The sequence below is a fragment of the Rhipicephalus microplus genome, chromosome X (assembly GCF_043290135.1).
Source record: "Rhipicephalus microplus isolate Deutch F79 chromosome X, USDA_Rmic, whole genome shotgun sequence".
NCBI lineage: Eukaryota > Metazoa > Arthropoda > Arachnida > Ixodida > Ixodidae > Rhipicephalus > Rhipicephalus microplus.
Window position 1 is genome coordinate 423,795,103 of NC_134710.1, and position 12,839 is coordinate 423,807,941.

General features: G+C 48.3%; 1 pseudogene; it reads left to right on the forward strand.

Annotated features, from left to right (window-relative positions):
* LOC142775483 (putative ATP-dependent RNA helicase DDX27) overlaps positions 1-12,839 on the forward strand; it is a 51,162-nt pseudogene that overhangs the window by 14,358 nt on the left and 23,965 nt on the right.

The window sequence follows — 12,839 nt, forward strand, 5'->3', positions numbered from 1 at the left end:
GAAGGGTCTGAGTAGAGGCTCCGTGACGCTTGAAGAGCATGCTCTGTCCAGGACTGCGACTGTAACGGCAGCCGCAGTCGTCTGCCCTTTGTTCCAAGCTTTCCGACGCTTGCCGTACTTGTGGACGCTCCGGAACTTTTTTTGCGGCAACATAGCACCGCAGTATGAGCAAGCACTCAGAAGAGACCACCGATGTAAACAAAGCTTGGTAAAAAAAGCACGCGAACTGTCACAAAAACAGCAAACTGGCAAAAAACGAAGCGCATGCCGGATGATTCTCGGCGCGGCGGCCGCGGATGCGCTCGCGCTTCCAAGGTTGCCAAGGTGCGCGGCGCAGCTTTGACCAGTAAGAGGTCGCGCCTGCTACCACGTGACCCGCGCAGCCAATTGCCGTTCTTCGTTTCCGTTTTTTTACTTGCTCCTCGTGCTCCTCGCGAAATACGAGACCGCGACCATCGGGAAGCCGGCTTTCTCCTCTTTCTAAAGCTGCCAAAATGGCAGCTCATGGTGAACAACTTGGCACGTTTGCACGGCGTGAACAATACCGTTTCAGGGGCTTTTTTTTTTCGCACTTTTCGGCGACTAGCCTCGGCAAAAATACTATTTGCGCGGGATTTGTAGCGCACGTTTCGCTGTAATATTTTAGAACAAGGAAGTTGAAGGTCTAAAGATTACGAAAAAAATTAAGTCAGAAAATCGCATATTTTGACCAAAATCGGTACTTTACTTTCCACGCCCCCCCCCTTAAAGAACATCAGGTGGTTAAAACTTCTTGACCTCTCCACTAGATCGTCTCTCCACTGCAGCACATCCACCAAAATGTCACGGGGTGATTAACCAAAGGGAAGAAAAAAATTAATATATTTGCAAAATATAAACAGAGTATGCAGAGTCCTTCAGCCAAGATGGCAGAGCAGCAACAATGAGTGTGCTATCTTTATTCGTCATCTTGATCGCCTTGATGGAGCATTTCTTGTTAGCATTGCTTGTAACAATGTCATGGTTTCGGAACGTTAAACCCCAGATGGTAGTATTTTATCTGATTCATGGACATTCTTGGTGCATATTGTAGGAGGTCACTTGAGATAAAATATGTAACGTGCAATGGGCCAACGTAGGAAAGACGGCGGCCTTCATGCTGCCAGTGCTGGAGCGGCTCCTGTTTCGTCCCAAGCAGGACGGGGTCACCCGTGTGTTGGTCATCATGCCCACTCGTGAGCTGGCCGTACAGGTCTACCAGATCAGCCTCCAGCTCGCCCAGTTCACCAATATCATGATCACTTTGTCAGCCGGTGAGTCTTGGCTACTGTTTACTGCTTCTTTGTTTTGTCTGTATTGTATACCTAATCTTACTGCAGTCAATTCCTGGGAATCTTGGTGTAGTACAGTAAACCATCATTAATTTGAACTCGGATATTTCGAAATCCCACTTAATTTGAAATATGTTCGTGGTCCTGTATTTTGCAATGCAGGTCTGAGCACATACTTTCAAGTGGCGGTCAGCATCAATCCAGTTCAATTGAAAACTTTGGGTGCCATGTGCTAATTCGCGATTCTGATTTTGCCGCGAAACCGTGAAAACGATGGCCCTCAAGAGCCACAAGGCAATGCAAGGTAGCAATACTAATGAGTGGCAGATGAAGCACCCCAGCCTTGCTACTTCCAGCACAAAAAAAGGAAAAAAAAAACAAACAAACAAAAGAAATCACGTGGTCAACTTAAATGCACGCCTGTGGAAAACAAGATATGCTTCACTGCAAAACAGAGGTGACGTGCGGGCAGCATATTGCATGCTTCTCACAACATTGACGCGTTATGATTTGATTATTATTTCATAGAATATCAAATATATAAAGAAATAATAAAGGACAATTTGCTGTAATTCACAATGTTTGGGTAGCTCCGATTGCTGGTCGCACCAGCAATTTGTGCACTTGCACCGGTGGTAGAGTTCTTGCCTGCAATGCCTACTTTGAAAACGAAGTTCTAAAGCTGCTATCATCATGCTTTCTAGCCATAACACATCGCAACTTTTATCACCTTAGTCATTATGAAATTCTTTACTTTACCAGCAAGAACGGGCTAATGGTCTCGTCATGACGTGCTGACGCAGCAAAGAGCGAGAGATATGCTGCCTGCGTGACACTATTGCATTGCAGTGAAGATGTCTTGTTTTCCACAGGCACGCAATTCATTTGATCACGTCAGCTACCTTTTTTTTTTTCTTTGTTGGCAGCAGTGAGGTCCACTATTCCGCCGCATTTGAGGCAAAATTAGGACTAGGTGTTGCTGGAAAACATGACCCTCAGATGTGCAAACTAGCCTGCACAGCATACGACCAGCGCTGATCACTTAGAATAATTTCAAGCTCCTTGCTCCTTGCTTTCCACTTTTTGTATGTGTTGTTAATTTGAAAATCCGCTTAATTCAAAAACTTTTTACAGCCCCAGTGACTTCCAATTAACAAGGTTTTACTGTACAGCGGAGCCTTCTTGAGATCCAGTGGCTGAACGGATCTCGTTATTTTCAGTTCATTGCTGCCTGTCAATTTTCTTACTGGAAAAGTTGAAGCCGGGCTTGTTTGGCTCTTTTGCTTTTTCCAATGGATTGTGAGAACTTTCTCAGAATTGTACATGCCCAAGTCCTTCCTCCCCCCTGTAACATGGCCGGGGATCCCATCTCTGCGCCAAAGTGCGCCAAACGAGATTCGTTGCGCCAGCCTGATAAAATCGACATAAATTGCACCAAACTGCGCCAAACGGTCTATCTCAGGTGTCCGCAACCTGTCACCTGAGGGCGTATGTTGCTCTCAGGGCAGTTTTATGCGGCTCCTGGAACAACGTCAGAAATCTTGAAATCACTAGACTCTGTAATTGTGGTAGTATTTAAATTTCATTATTTAATGCTTGAATTACTGAAGACAGCGGTCGAGTCCAATTAGAAAATTCTTTACCTTCTTGCGAACAGGCCATTGCCGCTTTCGAAAATTGGTTGCCAGTACTTCTGCGAAGCAATGAAATTCAACCTCATTCTGCGGCGGGATCGCAACTAAAGCTCCGATGAGCGCAACTATAGCAGAAAGCGAGAGATATGTCACTGTTTACGATTGTGATTGCAGTGGTGTTAGTTCTGCATGGGTTCACTCATGTATACCAACGCCATATATATGTACTCTAATCGCAAGCAAAACCCGTTTACAAAGGAAACCCGGTTGCAGCAAAGAATACCATATTTACTCGCATCATGAACGCACTTTTTTTTTTTTTTTCAAAAAACCTGAGCAATGTTGCTGGAGCATTTATTATGCAAGGCAGATTTGATGAGAACTTTTCTGGCATAAGCGAAAAATGCTGAAATGCAAAAAAAAAAGTTAGGCCGCTTAGTTTTTCGCATATGCGTACACTGTTTGGAAACAGGTTCTTTATTGCACTTTAGTCATCTTTGGTGGTTGACGGAGGGCACCCAGAAGTGTGCGCTACGATGCACTTTGCCAACTTCGGGGCAACCTCGCACGACGACGTCGTTGTCATTATAGCAATTACCGTATTTACACGATTGTAAGACGACTCGAATGTAAGACGACCCCCCCCCCCCAAAATCGCATCTCAAAAAAAAAAAAAAAAACTTACGCGACCTACGCGACCAACAACGATCGATCGCATAGGTCAGTCACGTAGGCCGCAAGCTTCGCCTCTAGTTCCGGAAAGCGGCCAGACTTCGGCCCGCGAAAGCCACGGCGGTTGTAGTCGCACGAGAAAATTTCCTCGCGCTGAAGCCGCCACTTCCGCACCACACATTCACCGATTCCGAACTTTCGTCCTCATGTCATGGCACTCATGTCAGACAGAAGTGACTCGAGAGAGCCGGTCGTGAACACAAGCGACAGGAGCACGCGGCGACGCGCCTGCTTAGAAAATTGTATCACAAAGAGGAGCTTTTCCGTCAACTACCAATACCCCCCTACGGCGGCTCCTCCCTCAAGAGCCGTGCGCTCGTCATAAAGGCACTCGTAATGCGCGCAGTAGATGCTAAAAAAAGAAAAGCTTTTGTATAAGCACGCGGAAAACTATGCGCTTTGGGTTGAGCGGGAAACTATTCGAGATGACAATACATGGTTCGGTTTCGATTCTAAGGTACATGGTTCGATTTCGATTCTAAGACGACCCCCCAACATTGGATTGTCAAATTTGAAAAAAAGGGTCGTCTTACAATCGTGTAAATACGGTAACGAACAATCAGCAAGCTGCCCCCAAAGCATGAAAACAAACCGTCGATAACAAGATTAACGACAAAATACTGCCGCCGCCTCACTTCCAGATGAGAAGTTTTTGTATTTTGTATGCGCAGCAAACAAACGGGGCGAGTATCACGGATGCTACCATGTTGCGGAAATTGTCACAATCTCTTCTGGGTGACAGGTGATTTTTTCTCGTTTTCCAAAAACCTGAGACGTGATAGCGACAAATGACCCTGCGCGACAGCAAATCCCGTCATCGTCGCTCGAAAATAACATGCGATTCCTTGGGCCTTGAAGTTTTGTATTTCCAAGAAGCGATTGTCCGTCTGCGCGGGCAGATTCGCAACCTTCGCTCGCTCTCGCTCGCTGTGTGCTTATTAGCTATGATGTCTCTACACTCGCATTCGTAAACTCCGCTGTGGCGCACAGATTAAGAAAATGGGGTACGTACCGTGCACAGATAGAAAGAAAAACAATACGACACGTGGCAAAGGGGGAAGGTAGGGAGGAAGCAAGCCGAGGCAGCAGGTAAGGGGGGTCGGCATAAAAATTAAAAAAAAAACAAAAAAACGGAAGAGATCCAAAGGGTAAGTAGACGCCAGGTGTCAGTTAGCGGGACTGTAGGGGGTGTGTTTATTATGCGAGCATGAAAATCTAAATTTGACCACTGAAGCTGGGGGTGCGTTTATTATGCGAGTGCGCTCATTACACTAGGAAATATGGTGTTACACGTAGGAACACAACCAACATGCACAACATATCATCTATTTTATAAAATAAAAGGACGAGACTGCAAAAGGCCTCAAGTATTGGTTTAATAACCAGATTTTCGCGCTTTAAGGACATCACCCTGCCATTGAAGTTAGAATCCCATACAACGACGATATCCAAGGCATCCAATCAAGTGCACGCCCGTGTGCACTTGATTTCATGTTCGGAGCACTACTGCCGAGCAGCGGCAGAGCCGCCGTTCATTTCTCACGTTGCTTCGTGTTAAGTAGAACCTCATTACATTGAAGCGCAATATGACGAACCAATGGTTATAAAGAAGCAATTGTAATTCCCCTTGAAATCCTGATAGACGCCCTTGTATTTAAAACCTTGCCTAACGAAGTGAAAATTTTCTCACAATCGATATAACGAACCATCCGTTGTCCGCAACGAGCATTTACTGATCAACGAGCATGCACTGATGATCTTGTAGTGTGCAGCGGTTTGCGTGTCATCACGGCTGCGGCTATTCATAACTCGCACCGTGCGCTCGCTGGGAGTCGCCTGCCAACAAGTGCTTGGATGTGTCTCCCTGACTCACCTTTGCTCAGGAACTAATTAACTTGCCTGCACAACAACTCGCGCGAGCGTGCACGTCAGCCGGCCTCCCCTATATTGTAGAATTCATTGACCCGCCCGCGTATCTGACCTGTTCCTCCCCTTCAGCTCCGGACTGGGACGGTCGAGATAGCGGCTAGGTGCTGCGTCATGATTCCTACCGGGCTGCAGAAATTAGATGCCTTTTTCCTCTTCGAACCACTACCACCACCAAATTGCAGCTATGTTCCTTGTCTTTCGCTGTGAAAGAGCAACACCACCTCTATTAATTTTGCCGCCCGACACGAGATGGACAACAGCAGCTGCAAACGTAAGCGCAAAAATATAACAATAAAACAGAACTCGGCAATGTTGAGAGCCGCTGAGTCCGGCGTTAAGGGGGGACGCGCCCTTTGAAAACCGAAAAATCGCGAAAAAGTCGATTTTTTGAAAACCACATACTCGGGCAGTATGACTCATAAAGTGCCTCTACTGTAAATATCAATGTCTAATTCATCGCGAAAGTACGTCAAATAAATTTTATAACATGCCGCGGCAGCCGGCAAGCGGCGAGCGAGCGCCAAAAATACCCCAACTTCGCGCGCTCGCCATTTCCCAACCGCTCGGCCGATCGCCGCCATCTTGATGTTGTTTTGCTGGTGAATTCTTGCGCTTTTTTTTTTCGGCGCCCGCGGCAGGGGCGGTGGCGCTCTGAGGCGGGAGTTGCTCACGATTGGGGGGCTCCCGGAAGCTTTCGAATGTCCCGCTGCCTGGATGCGAAGCCGCGATTGGACAAAACGCGCGCCTCTCGAGGGAATGGGGGAACCCGCGGCTCCTATTGGCTGCTGCGCGCGATGACGTAGCTGCTTCTCCGGCATGCGCCGGCTCGTCGTCTGCACCGGCGCTTGCAATGCCGGCGTTCTTTGTGTGCCCCGTTTGCTATCATTCCGATCGGTCGTCACACGTGCTCCTCTATCTTTCACCAGTTTCCTGGATGCCAAGCGCGCTACATTCATCTATCGCCTGGCCAGAGATCGCCTGTCTCTAAGGTTCAGGCCCTTCACAAGAATTGCTCAACGAGGAGCGTGCCCTTTTTGTGGCACTATGGAGGACCTGGTTCACGTGTTCTCTCAGTGTGCACTACCAGCTGCCCTCCATCGAAGGATAGCTAGCTTGTTTGGCCCCAGGTGTTCCTTTCAACACCGTTCGTTTTCTCCATCCCCTGTCGTGACAAGCGGCTAAGCAATACGTGCTGCTTCTGCTTGTTGAGTGCTCGTACCAAGTGTGGGTTGCACGGTGCTGTGCCGTCTTTGACGGCAAGCGACCCGAGCTTCACGAAGTGCTTGCAAAAGTACGGAAGGAGGTCTGGTTCGTTCTCCACCGAGAGTGGCAGCGCCTAGGTGCAAAGAAGTTTTACGAAACGTGGCACCGTCCGGCAGTGATTTTCAGTCAGGCAGGAGGGCAGATAACCATCAACTTTTAATGATGGCTTTCTCTAAGGCTCCACGACTAGGCCTAGTGAGCCAGTCACCCCCGAGTTTGGTCTGCATGGTCTTTCACCCGAGCTTCGCATGTGCTAAGGTGATCCTGCCACCTTGTCGGGCTTTACCCGCAAGGTCCGAGTTGGCCCCTTCTGTAGGCTCGGCAACTCTACTCGTCGAGGCGGAAGGTGGCTCCCTTCTTCGCGAAGGACTAAGCCGGCTTTCAGCCGTGCCGGTTTCCGTAGGTACGTTTGGTTTGCGTGCAGCGGCACTGGCCTCTGCATCAAATAGTAGTCCCGTAGACCCGACAGGACGGATTGTGTCTCGCTGCACCCTTGTGGTGAGGAGACGGGCCATGACCGCAAAGCGCCTCGCGCCGAGCGATAGCCCATCCGCCCTGAAGGGGTGTCGTCGCAGGCTCTCAGCCGCGCGACAGTGTGAGAGCGTGGGCACTTTGGTTGTGGTGACTGAAGTTACCGCAACCGAGGGCTGTCCAGCTGCCATGTTTTTGGGAACGTCCACTTTGCGTGTGGTGGCGAGAGCTACCGTGCCGAAGGGTAGCCCCTGTGTCGAGTCTCGCTGGGCCCTAGCGGTCAGGCGACGGGCCATGACCGCAGCGCACCCTATGCGCTGCGATAGCCCACCCTGCCAGGGTACGTTCACTTTGCGCGTTGCGACTGAAGTTGCTTCGCCGGAGGGTAGTCCCTTTGTCGGGCCTCCCTGGCTTGTATGCCGGGAGGCAGGCCGCGTCTGTTTGGTGCCTGGCGCCGAACGGTGGCCCCCTTGCCAGGGCATGGCCGTCTGCCCGAAACAAATCTTCCCCCCACACAACCCTGGGGGGAGGCGGTGCCGGGACAGACGTAGGATGATGATGGGTTGATGAGTTAAGTGTGACTCTGGGACAAAGCGTTTCGGCGCCGTGTCTCCTTTCTATCTGACAACGGCACCGTCTTCACGAGATGATCTTCTACCGTCTTTACGAGACGATCACTACCGTCCTCACGAGACGATCTTCCGCCGTGTTCACGGGACGCGGATTGTTGCGCTGACGGTCACGATGGGCATTTCGAAGTTCAAGACTCGGCACGCGTTCAGTTCAAGAAAGCGTCAGCTGAAGTTCGTACGCATGGCGAAGCTCATCTGCACGCCCACGCGCGGCGACAGTTGCACCGATGCTTCCGCTTCATCTTTTCAAGACGATTGCGTCGACGTTTCTAGCGACGAGACTTCTACACCATCGGCACAAGGATCCGTCGTGACGAGTGAGGCTGGTGTTTCGTGCTCAAGTGCGCCCGGTGTGTCGCGCTCGCCAACCGCATTGATTGCGGCCCCGAACAGTGAGACCGCGTCGTCGACTGTGCACATCCAAACACGTTTTCGGACGTGCGAGGAGTTGGCGACGGCGGAGAGAGAACGTGCTGCTGTGCAACGAAAGCTTGGCGCTATGCCAGCGACCGAGAGGAAGTTTCAAGCGATGATGCCTGAACCCGAAGCTGCCACCGCTGCGACCGAAGGCGAGAGATATTTCCTCGTGCAAGGGGATGCCCTTAGCGACATGCTGTCCAAGACCCCGTGCCTGTGCTGCCTCGCGACCGGGATGAAAGTTCAAGGAGGCACCCAGCTTGGACTTGCCACGAAGCTTGAGCAGGTATGTCCACATTGTGGAATAGTTTCAAGTTCGTGGAGCTCTGCTCGTCAGAACGAGTCAAGGGCCTTCGACGTGAATATAAGAGCCATTACGGCCATGAAACAAATAGGGAAGGGACAGACAGCCCTCAACGACTTTTGGGCAACTATGAATGTTTCCCACCGTGGCCTGCACCACAGAACTTTCCAGAGGCACCTGAAGCAATTCAGAGAACCACAGCAACAGACCCTGGATAAATTCTATGAAGAATCGGCTTCTGCTGTGAAAAAGGTGTACAAGGAGATGGACCCATCTTTCTGCAAGGACATTACAGTGAACTATGATGGCACGTGGCATAAGCGCGGACATACATCTCACGTTGAAGTTGGTGCAATCATCGAGTATCACACAGGCCTCATCTTGGATGCTGTAGTTTTATCGAATCAGTGTCTCGGCTGCCAGGTAGGACCGAAGCCTGAAGACGAGGGCTATGCAAGCTGGTTGAAGCACCATGTGTGCCAAAAAAACACTGATGCCAAGTCTGGGAGGATGGAGGTTGAAGCAGCTGTAACTCTGTTCTCACGTTGACTGTCCAAGCATAATTCCGGTATACAACCATTGTATCTGATGGGGACAGTGCCACATTCTCTGCCCTTCAACAAGACAATGTTTATGGGCTAGTCCCTATTGTGAAAGAAGAATGCTTGAACCATGTCCGGAAGAGAATGGGCACAGCCCTACGTAATCTTGTGCAGAAAAGCGAACAGGCTCTGGGAGGGAAGGGCAGATTGACAAAAGCCCTTATTGATAAACTCACAGACTATTATGGCTGGGCACTGCGGAACAATTCAAACAATGTGGAGCAATGCAGCGTGCAGTGATGGCGTCATATTATCACGTCACCTCAACTGACGAGGATCCTCACCATGACTTGTGCCCGGTAGGTGCAGACTCGTGGGGCCGTCATAATGCCTGCAAGGGGAATGGCGTGCCACCTCCAAAGCACAAATACAATCTTCCGGGCTACGTTGCAGAAGCGCTGCTGCTAGTCTACTAGCGCCTTTCGCAGGCTTCTCTACTGCAACGCTGCCTGGGAGCAAAGACGCAAAATGCATCGGTGTCATTCCATTCTGTCCTATGGTCCTTGATGCCCAACGAGCAACATGCATCATTGATTGCTGTCGAGACAGCACTGCATGACGCAGTTTTGCGGTATAATGCCGGCTGCTACAGGGCCACTCAAGAGTTCTCGTCATCAGTGGGACTCACACCTGGCCACCTAACCAATCAACGAGCTGCAGAGAAAGACTCTCTGCGTCTGAGAAAGGCTCAGAAACGGATGAATGAGAAGCAGGAAAAGCGGCAAAGAAAAAGAGAGCCTAAGGACACATCTAGCTACTCTGCAGGGTCATTTTAGACCATAATAAATGTTTGAAACTTTCGAAGTCAATTTTCTCAGAATTACTTTTTTGGCCAGTGAGGCTGCTTAGTCAGGTGATCTCTCTGGAACTGCTGGTCTGATTTCTATCAGGTTTTTTTATTATGCACCTTAATAAATTGCCCAGGGCAAGACAAGCCCGCTTTTTCAATTGATTGTGTCTGTAATTTGTAATAATTAACTAAAACTTCATTGATGAGAGCCAAATTGTGAACACTAAATTCAGTGCTCTGCTAACATTTTTTGGCAAAGAAATTTTAAAAAAGGGCTCTGTCTTGCCCTAAAGCACCTATCCAGGAATCATCATAGTGAATTTCACAGTGCTAGCACATTTTTCAAATTCTCCAGACCCTGACTAAGGGACCCATGTGGACTACCCTGATAAATGGCTGTAACTTGGGAACCAGTGAACATAACTGCATGAAACTTTGTGGTTATTCAAATGGCTTTGCTATTAGGGTACCGTGAAAATTTCATTAAGATATCTCAACAAACAAAAAAGTTGCCCTTCGAAGGTAGCCTCCCCCCTTAAGAAAAAAACGTAGTCAAAGATTTTGGCGATGTCGCCAGTGAGGGTGCCGCAGGCGACCAGGCCTAGACGTCGTGGGACGCTCTCCTTGACGCCGGCGTTGTGCCTAACTTTCTGCACGTACGTCGGTACTGATGCCGACGGGGTAACAACCAAAGACTTTTCAGATGTGGAAGTTTTACGCACAGTGACAGGGGTGCATGACGACAGTGACGAGAGTGTCAACACCCCGGCGCCTAATGTTAGCGAACCCTACGTACCAACGCCCGCGCAAGCGCTTGATGTGACAGACTTGCTGAGACGCTCCTTTGGTGCTTACGATGACCACAAGAACAGACTCGAAATAGCTGCTGAAGCTTCAAAAGCAGTAATCCGCGTGAAGAACAGTCGGTAAAAGTCTATTGTAGACTATTTTTTTCGAAGTTATCTTCCAGCTGGTGTGCTGAATTTGGTGGAAATAAAGGTGCGCTGTTCTTTATTATTTTGCTAGTTTGTTGCCTTCCGACGGCCGTTCTTTTTTGCGCAGCGTGTTGCTGTGATATTCGGTAGTGAGTACATTCTTTTTTGCTGGCTAATTGTCAGTAGAAACAGATAATGGCTATAACGAACCAATCGTTATGACAAAGTAATTACAACTCCACTTCAACTTCGTTATAATGAGGTTTGACTGCATACCTATGCCGAAGGTTTGACTGTATACCTATGCCGAACCTAATAGTAAGATTACCTGCTCCAGAACTAAACTTTCACTACTGTAAAATGCTTTTAATAGCAAGATTACCTGCTCCAAAATGCTCCATAACTGAAATTTTACTGCTCCAAAATAATCAAAAAGCAAAATTTTACAGTGCTGCATTTCTACAGTGCATTTTGTTTTGCTAATTTGGCCAAACATCATTAAGCGTGAGAGTATCAGGCAGTTTTGACGAAAGCAGTAGTCACTTGGGCAGTTGCATTGAATATGGCTGTAGCTCGCTACGCAGATTCATCAGAAATCTTTCAGTAAAGTATGTCACATCCCCAGCACTGTGGTGCCACCAGTAATTGTGAATGAAGGTACGTACTTTTACTTTGCTAGTGGTATCTCTTGTAAGGTTTAACAAGGACTGCAGGGCAAAACCTGAAAGATAGAATGTTTATGCAGTCAGTAAAGCTCCTTGATTCATTTTGTGCAATCTCCTCATCCCCAGCACTGTGGTGCCACCAGTAATTGTGAATGAAGGTACGTACTTTTACTTTGCTAGTGGTATCTCTTGTAAGGTTTCACAAGGACTGCAGGGCAAAACCTGAAAGATAGAATGTTTATGCAGTCAGTAAAGCTCCTTGATTCATTTTGTGCAGATGTACCAAGGAGACAGTGAATGTTTAAATTTTCACTCACTATTCTAAAATCTGTCTGTCAATCTAATGGGACCAGTTACTAATAAGGAAATGTCGTTTCGTCATATCGCAGGTGGCCTGGACTTGAAAGCCCAGGAAGCTGCGCTGCGCAAGTTGCCAGACATCATTATTGCCACCCCAGGTCGTCTTATTGACCATCTGGAAAACACGCCAGGCTTTGACCTTCGAAACATTGAAGTGCTCATCTTTGACGAGGCCGAGAAGTGAGTGGCTTGGATTATTGTCCTTTTCTTCTTTGGGGTGGGGGGGGGGGGTGTTGTTGCTAAGGGGTATTTCCAGTCATTCTGTGGTCATCCCAGGATGCCAGTCTTTGGTGGTTAGTCTATTGGTAATCTAGTACTGGGGTCAAGTGGATGTTTGACAAAGACAAACATTGTCTTTGTCAAAGTGGATGTTTGTCAAAGTGGACATCAGTGGATGTTTGACAAGGTGAATGTTTGGCACACATTGCCTGAGCAGTAACCCTGCACTTGACATTCGCATCGTGGCACTTCATGAGGCTGGGAAAAAGCATTGTTTGTATGAGTGATGGTATTTCAGGTTAAAGATAAAACACAAAAAGATGGTCATAAAGCTCAGACCGCTCATATCTCTTAATGCTTGTAGTGTAGCCTACGCTATAATAGTTGTTCGCGACCCTTGTTTACCCTTCTATAGGTTTCCACCTGTGTGCAAATGTGTACTTACATGTGTACTGAAATTAATTGGCGACCTTTTTTTATAACACTCCTTTTTTCACATTTATTTGCTGTCCATGCTGGTCTTCAGATGTTAACGTTCCAGTATTTAGAAATTTGAACGGATGTAAATATTCTGCT